Below are 16,760 nucleotides of genomic sequence, written 5' to 3'. Positions count from 1 at the left end.
TAACCCTTAATGGAGAGGTCAGTCCATCAAAATTGACCCAGAACTGGCACCAATGTTAAAATTAGCAGACAAGGACATTAAAATATCAATATAATAACGGTATTCCATATGTTCAAAAAGTTAAATAGAAGCATGGGAGATATAAAAATGACACCAGACAAACTCCTAGAGTTGAAAAAATACAATGTATAAGATAAACAATAAACTATAGGATTATTAACATATTATACACTGCAGATGAACATATTGGTAAATTTTAAGATCTAGTATTAGAAACTAAAATGAAACAATGAGGAAAAAGTACAGAAAAAAACTCCAGAGCATCAATAAGCTGTGAGATCATGTCAGGTGGTTTAATATATATGTAATCGGAATCACCAAAGGAAGGGGGGGAGAAAATACATTTAAATAGATAATAGCCAAAATTTTCCAAATTTGATGAACATTATAAACCCATAGATCCAATAAACATGTGAAGAAAATTACACCAAAGCACATACTAACCAAGTTGCTTAAAACCAATGACTCAGAGAATGTGTTAAAAGCAGTCATACCAAAAAGACAAAAGGAAAACACAGGCAAAGAGGAGGAAAGATAAGGGGACAACAGATTTCTCAGGAGAAGCAATGCAAGTGAGTAGCCATTGGAGCTGCATTTTGAAAGCACTGAAAGAAAAAATCGCCAATCTTGAATTCTGTATCCAGTGAAAATATTTTTCAAAAACAGAGGTGAATAAAGACTTTTTTCAGACTGGAAAAGCAATTCCATCAAGTGACTGTATTACAGTTTGCTCGTCCATTTTTCTATTGATGGGCATTCAGGTGGTTTTCCTTTTATTGTTTATTGGACAGCACTGAAATGACCATCATACACACATTACCTTTTGTTCACATGCAAGTTTTTCTAGAATATGCATTCAAAGGGAGAATTGTTGGGTAACAAGGGACATGCATCTTCCATTTTTGCTAAGGTACATACCAAGTGCCTGGAGAGTGTGAGCATTGGTATTGTCAGATTGAAATGTTTCCTTTTCTAATGGGCCTGTTTCTGGACGTTGTATTCTATTGCACTGGTCTGTCTGTCTATCTTGGGGCTAATATTAGGCTGTTTAAATTGTATAGTTTCACAATAGTGATTGCACAAGACCCTCTGCATCATTGCTAGAGCTGCCGTTATAAACCCTATTGTTGTAGGGCTGCCATAAATAACAGAAAATTTTAAACAGCAGACGTTTATTTTCTCACAGATTTGGAGGCTCAAAGTTCAAGATCACGGTGTTGGCTGGGTCGGCTTTTTTCTGAGGGTGATGAGGAAAGGATCTGTTCCAGGCCTCTCTTCTTGGCTTACAGATGGCCTTCTTCTCCCTGTGTCTTCACATCATCTCCTCTCTGTATGTGTCTGTTTGTGAACTCCTCTTCTTATAATATTCATTAATATTGGATTAGTCCCACCCCATCATGACCACATTTTTAACTTAACTTCTGCAAAAACCCTATTTCCAAATGCCGTTACATTCTGAGGTATGAGGGGTTAGAACTTGAACACAGGAAATTCGAGGGAAAGCAATTCAGCCCATAACACCCTCTCTCTTAGATTGTTTTAAATCAAAACTGAATTTTAGAATCAATTTCTCAAGTTTCACAAAGAAAAGCCCACCAGGACTTTCAATTAGAATTACAATGGATTGATCAGGGGAGAAATGACATATTGGTGACATTGGGCCTTCCCTTTCATAAACATGCAGGTCTATCATTTGTTCAGGGATTCTTTTATGTCTTTCAGTAAAGTTTAAATTTTACTCCTAATGACTTTGCATTAATTTCTTCCCAGTGGCTTACTACCATAGACCCTCCATCCCCAGGGGGTTCACACAGCCTTTTTGAGAAGCTCTTGCATTCAAACTTCTGACTCCTGTATACAGTTTTCTGTCCCTATTTCATGACTCACTGCCTCAAACTCTTCACTTCAGCACACCAACGTTCTTGGGGTTTCTCAAACATACCATGTTAAATCACACCTCTGTGCCTTTTCATGTTCTCTCTGCCATTCATTTATCAATTACCTATTAAAAGATGAGGTGCATTAAAGACTCAGCCTAGACAAAACCTCCTCCAGGAATCCAACCTCAGCCCAGACCACCACCCAGCCAATAGAGTTAGGTAGCTTTCTTCTCTGCTCTTCTAGCATACGACTGCCGTGCCACAGCATTTTCTAAATGTCTCTGTAATGCCAGAGATATTTAGAAATAGAGTTGTATCTTACTCAAATTTGGATACCATCAAACAGTAGCACAGTGCCTGGAATATAAGAAGTGATTCCAAATATTGCTGGAATAAGTGGATAAAATAAACCAGAATAGCAATTTGTTAATTTTCTCGTAAGTGATATTTCCTTGTTAGAGATTGCTAGCTGGACCCTCCCTCTCAGGATTAGTGGGCCCAGGATTTAGAGTGATATGGAAGTGAGGAAGTGAACATGGATTCAGGAAAAATCTCAGTGGTCATGATGAGCACTGAAAACCCATTCCCACTTCTTAATAGAAAGCGGCTGATGAGTAGTCACAGTGTTGGTGTCTGCCTTATTTAACATCTCTCGATCTTGGAAAGTCTTGGATAAAGGCCATTGGAGCTATCAACTTCTCCATTGCCTCTTGGTTTCTTTCAGACTCAAGAGCAGCCTTTGTAACTGTGGTCACGATCTCTGTTGTTGCATTGCTGAGATTACAAACAGCCCATGAGGAATGACACCATGGACATTCCCAGGAGGACCCAGGCCTGATTTCTAGACTCTCTCTTTACCTGAGCCTGGGAGGATTTTCTCTCCGTCCGAATTCTTGGGGGAAGAAAGCACCTCCCTCTTGTCCTCAGGTGCTGACTCCACTTAACGAGGAATATGCAGTGTCTACTCCCAGGCCTTTTTCTCTGAAATTAGCGAGCTGACTGAGGGTTTCAAAACACCCCCAAGAGGCCACATGGTAAAGGTGACTCTTCAAACATGTTTTAAGTTCCTGGCTTTTGATGGCTTTTATCTCCTCAAAAGTAAGTGAGAGCTTTAGACAGAGCTGTGAGGACTATTCAGTAAGTGTGAGCACATGAGCTGGGGACAGGCTTCTTGCGGAGAGCTTTTCTGTCTCATATCATCTGTGCTGCGGCCTTGCTTCCTCTACAGGTGGATGAATTTTGAAGGGATGTTGAGCTCCAAGAATGCCTCCTAGACATTCTTGTATAAACCAAATGCTGCAGGCGCTCTACCCTGGAGTTCAGTCTTGCAGGACTCTGGACCTGGAGTTTGCCATGCTTGCTGTTGGGACAGTGATAGTATGGAGACAGCCTCCCCTTGCCCTGTCCTCTGCATACTAGACGTCTCCCTTTCTCCATGCTTAAAAGGCTGTTGGACTCAGGTGTAGCACTCAGATGAGAGTCTTCCAGGAGGGGAAAGGAAATTCTAGAAAATGCAACACCTTCGTGGGAAGCGTCCACCCTCCCTTCGTTTCCCCTCTCCTGTTGGTAACAGTCTTCCTGTTTTCCTTAGGGAAGTGCCCTTGACCTGCCCTTTGCAGCAGGCTGTTATTATGGATATCCTAATTAATCCCCTCCTCCCCAATAGCTCCACCCAGGTCATGCTTGAAATGCTCCTCATGTAGGTCCCTTCTGGGGATGGTGAAAGGCTACTCCACCTGTTCCAAAGAACTTCTCCTCGCTCCACCATCTGGGAAGGATTTAGTCTTTGTTTGTGGTTTTCACGAGTCAATGCAAGTATTCTAGGAATGAATGGCAGCCCGTCAGTAACTTCTTGGGACAGACTTCCATAGTCTTCTGTTACCTGACATCCTTGAGGGTGTATTGCTTCACATGAGAAAAACTATGAGATCACTGCACCAAATTTTTCTGAGAAAACCTTGAAACATTATAATCTTCTAGGAGACTTTGAAATGGAACATAGTGTAAACAAAGCCCGATCTAGCTCGTTCTTAGGAGTCATGATGGTCCTTCTGCAAACCAGGTCTCTGCTCAGTGTTATAATGTTATATACCAAAGCTTTGGCTCAGGGAGCTTCGGTGGAAATTCTTTTGAATGCTTTCCTTTGTGCTTTTGAAACTTCTTTTTCTACCCGGCAGCAATTGGCATTTCTTGCTAATATGAATATCTCCCTTCTCAGAGGCTGTTGCCTACTACCAGGTAAGCAAAGATGTCTGAATCACCCTGAAGGCAATGGTGGTGACAGTAGCTTGAGGAGAGCTGAAGTGGCTCCAGGAAGTTTGAGAGAGAGGGCAGGAGATCCACAAAACATCATCTCCAGCCAGACTAACCTATTTTCCCAAATGTTAGTTGAATAACTGAACACACGAATGAAGGAGAACATCTTACAGTTTTCTAAGAGGAAGTAGATCTTCCTGGAGTTCTCAAGTCTCATTATACAAATTTCCTTTATACAAGTTATATAAATTGTGTGTGTTTCCTTGGTCGGCTTCTTAACAGCATCATTCAAATAATGAACATTGGAAAAAAAGTGCCAAGAAATCTGTGTAAGCATCATTGTCAGATTTCTTTGGGAAAATGTATTGAACCAAAAATGTTACTTTGATTATTTCTTTGAAAGGGCAAGTTGTAACGTTTTCAGATTTTTTTTCCTATAAAAGTTGGTTTACTTTCATCTTCTTGTAAAGGAACTAAACATACTCCTGGAAAAAGAAAGTGCAGAATTGTAGGGTGTCTGATATCAGGGATGCTTATTTGACATTATTATAAAGTAAACATTGACTTCTGGCACACCAGGTGAGGCCAGGCTTCCTCTCCACCCTCCACGTCCTAGTTTATGTCACTCCTGTCTTTTCTAAGAAACCAATACCCATTATCTCCCTCCCTGCCATTCAAGTCACTTTTCTTTGACATCAAAGATTCCTCTGTGATTTCCTTTCTTGGCTCTGCTGCTGACAGTGGAGAATGTGGACTCAGCAGCAGGGAAATCTAAAGTCATTAGATATTATAAATTCCCTTTTGGATGTATGCGGTGATTTTTTGGCAAGTACTGCATTTCCCGTGCCTTTGTAAAAGAAAGGGAAATTAAAAAATAAATGACAAATATCAAAGTAATTAGGTCATCCAATCATAATCCAAATGTTTACATTTGCATGATTACAGCAGCAACATGGGAGCATCCAGGTGATGCTTTGAAGTACAATTGAATAAATGGTGTGTCATGGTAAAAGTAAATATTTTAAATCACTATTATGTTATCAGATTAATCACCCTACAACCGCAGCGAGATAAACAGAGAGAGAAGCGTGTAATGTGCTTCATTTGGAATAGCTCCAGCAACCTCCACAGTGTTCCACTGGGTGGTTGATGAGGCACGCTAGGTTTTGATGAGAATGTGCCATCTGTTGCTACATGACCTAAATCCTCTATTGGGGTCAGTCCTTACTGAGCATTAGTGTAGTGACTTAATCATCTGTACGGTCCACACTATCCAGGCATTCTTTTATAGACAATATCACAAAGTGGTTATTTCATTGAAAAAGTAGAAATAGAGACAATAATTAAAATAAATTTCGACTGTATTTATTGTACATGGCCATGTATGGAGTGATTTAATGAACAAGTAACTTCAAATTCAGATAACTGATCATGCATGAAGATAGAAAGAGTCGGGTTCTTTCTTGGACCACTGGCAATGCCTCCAGCCTAGCTGGATCAAACACTGGGAATTCCAACTCTCGTTTCAGTTTTATCATCATTGCCAGCTTAACATGGACAATGGGCAATTTCATAGTACTTTGTATACATTATCTCATTGATTTCTTAACCCAGGTTGGGATTCTGTGTTACATTCTTCAATGCCATCTATTCCTGAGACTCTTCCCCACTTTGGAATTATATATGCACTTCTGAAATTAGTTAATCGATGTCTCTTTTCCCCCAGCAGATGGGAAGCTCCATGCAGGCAGGAATTAGTCTGCATTACAATTGGCATCTAGTCATGAGTAGAATCCATGCATGCTGCAGTTCTTTAATTGGAAAATGAGAAATAAGGACATTGACTGAAAGTAACTAAATCGCATATGGATGACTATGTATATACAGAGATTTACTAAACAAGTAATTTAGAGATGATTGCTGAAACACTCATATAGCACGGAATGGGGTTCTTGTTTGGGAGTGGGAGCCAAGCACAGTTCCTGGTACCCCATGAAAGGCATTCAATAAATGTCTGTGAGTGAGTGAATGTCAACATTCACAATAACACAGTGAGTTAGGAGATAGTATTCCAAGTGTGTATAAGAGGAAACTGAGGCTTAAAGAAGATAGGCTCTGTGTTCAGTAATGAAGCTGGAACCAAAGCCAGGTCTGCAGGGCTCTGTGTTCAGTAATGAAGCTGGAACCAAAGCCAGGTCTGCAGGGCTGCAGAGTCCTGTGAGGTTGACGGCCACATTAACTGCCTTTGGCAGCCTCCGTCTCCTACGAACACATTCTCCTCCTGTTGAGTCCAGAGTCATCACTGCTCATTGTGGGAACTCATCGCCATTCAGCTTACATTACATCAGTATTTCTCATGTGCAGCCTCATCTCATGGGTGAGAGTTGGGAGGATTTTACATGACAGATGGATGAATATTTTTTTATTTTTTAGTTACATATTTATTTTGATTTTGAGAAAATATAAATGGAGCATTAAATCAGTTTTTTTCCCATGGATATTATTGCCTAGGGTGGGAAAAGTATTTAAATTTTCAAATGAGTCAACTTAAAGAAAAACATTAAGTGATTAATATGATAGAGGAGATGCACGGACAAGGCACACCTCATAAATCGTGGGAATGTTACGAAAGTTTCACCCGAAGTGGAAAACATTATCTTAGATCTATTTCTCCCTCTTGTCAAAATTTCATCTCACCTGCTTCAGACAATGCTGACAGTCTTCTGATGGCAAAGGAGGACACCCTTTTTTGAGCAAGAAAAAACACTGCCTTATCTGTCTCACAATAGAAGGCTTATTTTTCTGTCCCATGGGAAATCCTAGACTTTCCAGGGGAAGAGTTTGTTTTGACAAGTTTCATTTGCAAACCAATCCCAAAGACAGAGCAGCTCTCCGCTATCTTTCTTGCTTTCTTTGCAAAAAGTTCCTGCTGCCCTGGACTAAGAGGATGAAAGGGAATTTCTCCTTCTGGATTTGGAAGGGACTGTTGCTACTTTTTAACAAAGATGAGGGCCAGGTCTGGACAGGACTGGATTTAAAAGCAAGCAACCTTGTCTTCGATATACTTAAATTCTTTCTCCACAAGATACGTGCAAAGCATGTATCTTAGTGTTTGGATACATGCAAGCGTGTATCTTAGTGAAGCTGGAACCAAAGCCAGGTCTTCAGGGCTGCAGAGTCCTGTGAGGTTGACGGCCACATTAACTGCCTTTGGCAGCCTCCGTCTCCTATGAACACATTCTCCTCCTGTTGGATCCAGAGTCATCACTGCTCATTGTGGGAACTCATCGCCTTTAAAATGCTAATTGAATGTGAAATGAGTGACAGTTCTTCTACGTTTCCCCCAAAGTAGCATACTTTTAGAGTTATAATATATTCTTTAATAATTTGAGAACAGAGCTGACCTTCATGCCCAGATAATATGAATATGTGTCCTTGTACTTTCACACTGGAATATGAAATTTGGGAAATCAAGAGACATACAATTGTTTCTTATGTGTTAAGTAGGTGCTCAGGAAGTATGCATGGACTTTTGTCCTGGGTTGAATAGTGTCCCCACTAAAGATCACGTCCACATGGAACCCGTGGATGTGACTGCTGTGGTTTGAATGCTTCTGTTGAAACTTAATCCTCAATGCCACAACATAAAGAAGTAGGGTCTTTAGGAGGTGAGGGGAAGTAGATGTCCTTATAAAAGGGCTTCTGAGGGAGCTCAACCATTTTTGCCCCTCCTGTCCCTTCCACCATGTGAGGATGCCGAGACTGCATCATCTGTGAGGAAAGGTTCTCATCAGACACTGGACCTGCCAGCATCTTCACCTTGGACTTCCCAGCAAAAACTAGACGAAATAAATTTCTGTTTTTTATAAATTATCCAGTCTCAGATATTTTTTAGAGCGGCACAAACAGACTAAGACGGTGACCTTAGCTGGAAATAGGGTCAATGCAGATGTGATGAAGTTAAAGACACACAGGGAGACCACCATGTGAAGATGGAGGCAGAGGCTGCAGTGACAGGTGCACAAGCCAGGCAACACCAAGGACTGCCAAACGACTGGACTACGTCACTGAAAACATTAATTCTCTGTGAAATTTCACAGCCATCGGCAAGTTCTCATGAGAATTTTGTATTACGTTTTCCATTTTGATGATAACTTAAAAAATGATTGCAGGGCTTCTTGGAATTATCAGGACAACCACTTTTGTCATGTTTCTTCAAGGGCACATTTACATTTACTTCCACTTCAGTGCCCTGTGATTTCAGGGAAGTGTATAAGGTCATAACAGCAGCATCCTTCCCTGTTTCTCATTGTGTCAAGTTGAATTCTTTAACCAGCTGTGAGGGCAAAACTTCTCCTTAGCTACAATCATTGGTGGAGCATTTTTATAGACTAAGACTTCACTTTCTTAAGTCACTTAGTGAGCGAAGACTTTGATTTGACAGAATTTAAAAGACCTGGTATTGCAAGCTGATTTTTAAAAATTTAATTATTTATTATACTTTAAGTTCTGGGGTACATACGCAGATCATACAGGTTTGTTACATAGGTATACACGTGCCAGGGTAGTGGTTTGCTGCATCGCCTCCATCACTCCGTCATCTGTCTACATTAGGTATTTCTCCTAATGCTATCCCTCCCCAGTCCCCCCACCCCCAGCTATTCCTCCCCTAGCCTCCACCCCCCAGGCCTCACAAATGCCCATCAATGATAGACTGGATGAAGAAAACACAAACTGAATCTTTCTTTAATTGTCCTGGATTAATAGGAACAGAGGCATACCTAATGTCAAAGTGATACCGCTGCACCTACAAGGCCAAATGAAGTCATGTGCTGAAAAGTGTGCTGGGTGAACTGAAACCTCCTCCCACACTGGCGGTGGAGGCAAGAGGACTTGGGCCTCTGCTTTCAGCCAACACGCTCCCCTCCCAGGAATGTGTCTCCCGGGCCCCAGCGTCATATACTTCAGCAGAACCAATTGGAACAGTCAGTTAGCAGTCAATGTAGCAGGAGATGGGCCACAAGGTAGTTTTCATTAAATGACATATTTCTGTTTTTCATGATTGTATTTTCGAATATATTTTAAAATGATTGGCCTGTCAACATAATGGATTGGCAGTTAAAAATAACTAGGAGAATATGTAAGAAATCAAAAGGATAAATTATGACAATGATAATATTGGCGACGCAAACAATGGTTCACCAAGCCGAACGTAAAACACGTTCCAGGCAGTGACGAGTCAACAGAAAGCCACAAACACATTGCTTTCCACTGTTCAACTCAGAACTAGCAATTTTGTTTTAGCAAAATAATGCCATCTGTCATATCAAATGAGTATCGTTGATTTGAATTCTATTAGTTTTTAACTTAGGCCTTTGTTTTGTTCCCTCTGTAAATGCTCATTGCTAGTGAATAAGGTTTTACAACTAGTTTTATATCAGTGCATATTTAAGTAACATTATGATGAAGGAATTTTTCAACCATGGGAATTCATGAGAATCATTTTTCTTTGAAAGGAAATTACTCAAGGTGGAGTAGCATAGCCTTAATGGCATTGTAGTCTTTAATGCATTTTATTTTCATATTTTGAAAATTCACATTTTCAGTGTCTGCTTGTCATTCTAAAGGAAACGTGTCCATTGTGAAAAGTAATTGTTATGTACAGAAAAACAAAAAGAGAATGACGATCACTTATAACTCCACTACTCACACCATTTTAATGCCTCTTCTTTTAGGGGATTTCTATACATATTTAATTTAATTATTAAAAAATGATGTGAAACCACAGACCTTCTTTTATCGTCTGCTTTTAACGCTTAGCCGATATCCATGGCAATCATGGGGTGTCAAAATGAGAATTTTCTGTCTCAGAGTTTTAGCTGAGAACAACCCAACAGAGCCAAGAATAAATTTCTTCGGGTAGAGAACAGAGCACTGAAGTTACGTGAAGTGACATGAAGAGTCTTTTCCCAGCATTATCCTGGACCGGAACCTATGTGATCTGAGGCCAGGTATGGGGGCAAAGATGGTGAGCTGGCTTCTTGAGGGAGAGTTGTCAACATGCTGTCTGCCCCACCCACCTGCCTGGGATAGAGAGGATGCTTCCTGCACACCTGGAGCCAGGTGAGTGAGGCTTCCATGGGGCCTGCCTGGAAACTTGACCCCCTCCTCCAGAATCTGAGGTGCAGGAGGCGTGGCTCACCCTGGAAAAACCTCAAGGCCTGAGGCTGCATCAGGTGCCTCTGAAGAGGCAGAGCCCAGAAGCTGTGGGCAAAGGTGAATGCGCCTGGAACTGAACTTAATCAGCACCTGAAAGGGTTTGAGCTGACTTCAAAAGATGATGCTTCCTACTTGTATGTAGATAGATTAAACATACACACACACACCATGAAGTTGATAAAGAAGGAGAGATGGTTAGGGAGGAAAGGAGGGCACTACGGGGAGGTGTCTGTGAAGGACATTCAAGTTTTCTCCTCTCCGCTGAGGTCATAAATACAAAGTCTGTGGATCCAAGGAAATGCCTGGGATATGAGATGTAAGTGGTGGGCTGAACACCATCTTATTAGACATGATTAGTAGAATCAGCTCCATAGGGTCGGCCTTTCATGGGTCAGTCTTCTACCCAGGAATGGTGGCTCATGCCTGTAATCCCAGCACTTTGGGAGGTTGAGGCAAGTAGATCACCTGAGGCCAGGAGTTCAAGAACAGCCTGGCCAACAGGTTGAACCCCTGTCTCTACTAAAAATACAAAAATTAGCCCAGGTATGGTGGTGTATGCCTGTAATCCCAGCTACTTGGGAGGCTGAGGCAGGAGAATTGCTTGAACCCAGGAGGCAGAGGTTGCAGTAAGCCGAGATTGCGCCACTGCACTCCAACCTGTGCAACAGAGCAAGACTCTATCGCAACAACAACAACAAAAAAAGTAGTAACTGAGAAGGCCTTTTTCCTTCTCTGATCAGCTGTCTCAAGAAGAAATTCTCCTGGGCTCTGGCCACAGGGTGATTTCCTATCAATGAACACAAGCGGGTCTAAACAATGTTACTTAAAATGTAAAAACAACCTTACCACTGTCAGGGGCATATAATAAAATTTCAGCTTGTTGCTACTTCTAAATGCCCCTTGCCTTCTCATTTTTCTATGAACCTATGTGTGTTGCAAGGGCTGTTCTTTTTCTTATTTCCTGGAAATAGAGAAGGAGAAGTGTCTAGCTACAAAATACAAAACTTCAGGTTGCTGTTTTCCTAATATTAGTTTTCTTTGGATGGATTAATAAGGGGAGCAGTTTTGGAACCTGGCGTTCATAAGTTTTCACCTGTTTAAACATCGTGGCTTTGGGAGCTTGGCGCTGCTTGGCGCTGCTTGGCGCTGAGTCAGTCAGCATCCTAGGGGTTGATGGAGTGGAATCCTCGCTTCTTTACACAGGTGAAATTATGTATTTGGAGGTGTTGACAGGCCATCAGGTGAATGCTTTGAACTCCATCAGTAATTTTTAAAGACACGATTAAAAATGGGGGTATAAGTAGCATCTAGCACTCCTAAGGCAACAAAGCATTCCGTGAAGGGAGTTCTTCTTGCAGGTCTGCTGTTTTGTTCTGTTTTGTCTTTTCCATTAATTAAAAATCAAGGGAGTCTCTGGAGCTCAGAATTGAGCCAAAGGTTGGAATTTAGAAGGTCAGATGCCCTGGGGTGGATAAGTCTATCCTTTCTGCATTTGGGAGATGATTCTCTGAATTCTTGCTTGGAACTCTGCTCTTGGATTTCTCAAGGGCCTTATGGAGGGGAAGTCTATGGGGCTCCCACAAGGAGGAGGGGGCTCTGGGCCTACATGAACCCCACCTCAAGTGGGTGCCCATGAGGCTGCAAGATTCAGCTTTGCAACTTCAAGAAACCTTTGCTAGCACTAATGGACAAAGTGAGAAGGTCATGTCAGACTTGTTTGCTTCCCGAGAGTCTCCAAAGTCAGCTCCGTGTGGTTGAAAGAGGAAACATATATAGTTTGAATTCAGACCCACAGAAGCCTAAAAGGCTTCCTTGCTCTCACTGTGTGAGTCTGGGCCATCAGTTTTCTTATCTGTAGAATGGGAATAGCAACCCTCCTAGGGCTGTCATGCACATCAAATGCAGTCCAGCTGCTAGCTTGAAGCACGCCCTCCGATGTGACAAGCTGCTGCTGAGACTCATTGCTGCTGACACTAGCTGAAATAAAGAGCAGGCGACACCACAACTGTTGTGGAATCATTCTAGGACCTGGCACAGGCTGTAGGGTTTTTTGTTTTTGTTTTTGTTCGTTTGTTTGTTTTTTGAGATGGAGTCTCGCTCTGTCGCCCAGTCTGGAGTGCAGTGGCATGATCTCGGCTCACTGCAACCTCCACCTCCTGAGTTCAAGTGACTCTTCTGCCTCAGCTTCCCGAGTAGCTGGGATTATAGGCATACACCACCACACCTGACTGGTTTTTATATTTTTAGTAGAGACGGGGTTTCACCATGTCGATCAGGCTGGTCTCGAACTCCTGACATCAGGTGATCCGCCCACCTTGGCCTCCTAAAGTGCTAGGATTATAGGTATGAGCCACCACACCCAGCCAGGATGTAGGTTTTGATAAGTGCTATACTGTGAAATCGTTTAACATACTAGATTTTGAAGAGAAATAATTCATGCAGTAAAATGGATCTAAAATATCTTTTATGAAAAAAAAAAAGCTAAACAATGCAAAGTCTGCTTCACTTTTTCCTGGAGAGGACTGGTGTTTAGCATTTTATTGTAAATTAATGATTCTGTTAAGATAAATATCCACACGGGATGTCACATTTCCAGTCATCAATAGCTAGTGGCAGAAGCTTTAGTGTAAAAAGTACCTTCCATAGAGTGGAGGAAAAGAGACATGATGATGTTAAATAAAACCGAAAAAAGAAAAAAAAATGAAAATGGTAAGGAAACAATGAGAAAAGACAATGTTAAGGGATAAAAAGGCTTGTACGGCGGATAAAATACAATTATATAAGTAAACCTTCAAGTATCTTAAAGGCCATGGTCTCAGAATCTCATTACTCAAAAAAGTGCATTACTAAAAAATTATTGACAAAAATATTTTAACAAACCAGTGCAGTTAGAGAAAAAAACCAATTTACTGTATACTGAATACATCAAAACTGTAAATGAGCCATTATTTAGAGTTCGGATTGAACTCAAGTTCATTAGGCTTAAATGACCTTGGCAAACTTATAAAAATTACCATGAACTTTGAATAGTTATTAGATGCCTAATTGCACAAGGCAGTGGATTCCTGATTTAAATAAGTCTAATTAGAAAACACATGAAGAGGAGCTGCTCATGTGGAAAGTGAGACCCTCCCGAGGGTGGTGTCCCTGGCACTTTGCAGAAAAAGCCTGGGGGCAGTAGGGCAGGGCTGATGCATCGGGAAAAGTTGGGAGCGAGCTCGCAGGGTCGGCTGGGAAACTGACTGTGGGTTTCTCTGGAGTCTGTCTTCCTTTGCTTATTCTAAATTATTTTGGAATTCTGGGCTTTCCTCTCTTTATGTTTTGTTTATTTAAAAAAACAAAGGAAAAACAGAACTAGAGGTGCCAAGCAGAAGTCCATTCTTTCTCAGGGTGACAAAGTGCCTTCACTGTCCTCCTCTCTAGCAACATATCCCAATAACCACTTCTTTTTGACTTCCTTAGGAAACAGTCTTTTACTTTTTATATTTTGGGGTTTTGCTCTGTTGCCCAGACTGAGTGTAGAGGTGCCATCTTGGCTCACTGCAGCCTCTGCTTTCTGGGTGATTCTCGTGCCTCAGCCTCCTGAGTGGCTGGGATTACAAACATGCACCACCACACCCAGCTAATTTTTGTGTTTTTAGTAGAGTTGGGGTTTCACCAGGTTGCCCAGCTGGTCTTGAACTCCTGGCCCCAAGTGATCCACCTGTCTTGGCCTCCCAAAATAGTGGTATTACAGGCGTGAGCCACCATGCCGGTCTGGAAACAATCTTTAGCTTGCTAGAATTTAATTCTGTTTTAGACCCAGTATTAAGTTCCTCTTGTGATAACTGGAATGTTCCCATTGTGTATTTCTCATTAAACAGGGATATCCTATGCTTTGGTTTGAATGTTTGTCCCCTCCCAAATTTATGTTTGAAAACGTTAATTGTAAACAAGCTTATAGATCAGGCTAGTCCTCTCAACCAGCCTTTGGCATTGGGAGTACGGATGATATCATTTCCATTTCCTCCACCCCCAGCACAACAGGCACAATGGCAGTGATGAAATGCTTGCTCAGGGCCACTGGAGCAGTGTGCTAGACTGAGGACTTGGGTGGGGCCAGGACCCTGGATTCTACCGCCTGTACTGCTTCTCCTCTGACCCACCCCATCTCCTCCAGGACACCAAGGGATTTATGCTGTTGCTTTAACTAAAAAAAAAAAAAAAAAATTCTGGAATGCAGCAACATGTATAGGCCCTCATTAGTCATTCTTAAAACAAAAAAATGCTTTGGAATTAATTGCAATATAGTTGGCCTTTTAATCTCTCACAAAATAAATGCATTTTGGTTCAGGTAAAGCAATTTATTTATGCATTATTGAAAATTTAGAGCAGTGAATTCCAAACTTCTTTAGCAGCAGAACTTTTGTACACACCTAAATACATGGATAAAGGAATAAACAAATTAAATAGACAGATAAAAATGGCCTGTATTGAGAAAAGTGGCGGGGCTGGGTCCATACTTCTACCTGTCTGTTTGGTCCTCCACTCTCACACCCTGGTGAAGAAGCCATTCTCTTCACTCTCGGTGGGTTTTCCCACCAGGGTTATATAAGGCTGAAACCAAGCTCAACAAAGTTGCAGCAATGCACAAATGGGAAAATGGTGAGGTCTATTACACACACATATGCACACAGGTGCACACACGCACACGTCTTGATATTTATAGGTCTTGAACATCAAAGGTTGCTATGAATTTAGCAACGCTCTTAAATGAATTGGTATAAAATGTCAGTGACGATTCCTTCTTCCGGATGTGTTCAATCTTATCATGTGTGTATAGATACAGCCAAAATTAGGCACTAAAATCATTTCTGCATGTTTTCCCTCTTCCTGGATGTGTTTGGAATTCCCACATATGCAATCTCTGTGCCTGCTAGAACCAACACCCCCGTGTGGAGTCCTTCCATCCATTTGAGGGCAGCTTTATTCAGAGGCCAACACAGAGCGTTAGAGGAGAAAGAAGTCCCTCTGAACGACTACAATGCCTGCAGAAGTCGGTTTTCCCACAACCCTTGTGCTTTAATTAAAAGTGAGCAGCAGAGTTGCCAGTGCAGCATTAGGAGCGTAGTACAGGGTGAATGCAGAGAGTGAACTTAATGTATTGTTGCTGGATTCTTAGAAGAGGATGGAGCTAAACATGAAATGAGTTTCATATCAGGCAAGAAACTTGACGAAAGAAAATTTATAGTTAATTGCTTGCTGTTTGCACTGTCTCCCAATGTCTTGCAACTGAGCTTTTAAAAGCTTTATATGTCTTTGTAAACTTCTGATGATAAATTTCTCTGTTAGAAGATACCGTATTCTCCTAAATATTCCAAATGATGGAGAAGTTGTTCTAAATCTTATAGAAAACACAGATCCCTTTGAGGTTAGCCATTTGGGAGCCTTCTGCATGATAATAGGTGAAGTTTGATTGAAAAATACCTACTGTCAAAAGCTTATCTGAGGTCATAACTTGTTGATCTCAAAGTCCTGTGAGGACACATTTACATGACAGTCAAGCTTTGGTGCACAAGACTATTCATTAGTATGCAGGAGGTACTTGGTGCCTACAATGACTGACACTCTTTGAAGAAGGATGAGGCTCAAAGTGTCCCTCAGGGGTCTCTGTTCACAAATGAGGAACCATTGCTCCAGGAAACAGAAATCCTAGAATGCCTGGTTTCAGAGTTAATTTTCCATTAAGAGAGAGAGTTTAGTCTTCTGATGTTAGATGTTACTATACCAATTTATTCATCATCATAACAATATGACCAAAGAAATAAATATTGCCGCAAATGTCTTCTGCTAGATCGATATGATACAGTCAAAACATATTACCATTAAAAACGGCGATTACATAGGAGGTAGGCTAGATAGGAAACTTGGGAAAGCCGGTGCATTTTAAGCCTATAGCAGTTTGCTAAGAACAAAAAAAATGCACATAATTATTCCAAAAGTAGACATTTTTTTTTTTTCTTGCTTTGAACTTCAATAGGAACAGTAGCTAAGATGTTGACTCAGGGTTCCGTGAAGTGTTTTGGAGGAAAGTTAACAAACTAACAAACTATCAAACAGGGTGCCTATATCTGATGATCTGAATCAATTTTGAAACAGAGCTTAAAAAAGAGGGGAGTAGGCAACCAACCAAACCTCCACTGGGCTTTGCGAGGAGCCTCATCAGCCTTGTGTGGTTGGCATCCAGAGAGAGAACCTCAACACAGGCAGCCTGGGGACCAACTGAGAGGGGCTCCTCCTGTTCTAGATGTGTAGCTGGGGAGGACACTTTGTGTTCATTCCATTCATTGAGAAGACATTTGGGGA

General features: G+C 41.4%; 1 long non-coding RNA gene across 1 annotated transcript in view; it reads left to right on the top strand.

Annotated features, from left to right (window-relative positions):
• LOC105704778 (uncharacterized) overlaps positions 1–16,760 on the top strand; it is an 85,095-nt gene that overhangs the window by 38,789 nt on the left and 29,546 nt on the right. The window lies entirely within an intron of this gene.

The sequence above is a fragment of the Aotus nancymaae genome, unplaced genomic scaffold, assembly GCF_030222135.1.
Source record: "Aotus nancymaae isolate 86718 unplaced genomic scaffold, 86718_ANA_hifiasm-v0.15.2.pri h1tg000031l, whole genome shotgun sequence".
Taxonomy (NCBI): Eukaryota; Metazoa; Chordata; class Mammalia; order Primates; family Aotidae; genus Aotus; species Aotus nancymaae.
This window is presented reverse-complemented; position numbering and strand designations above follow the sequence as displayed.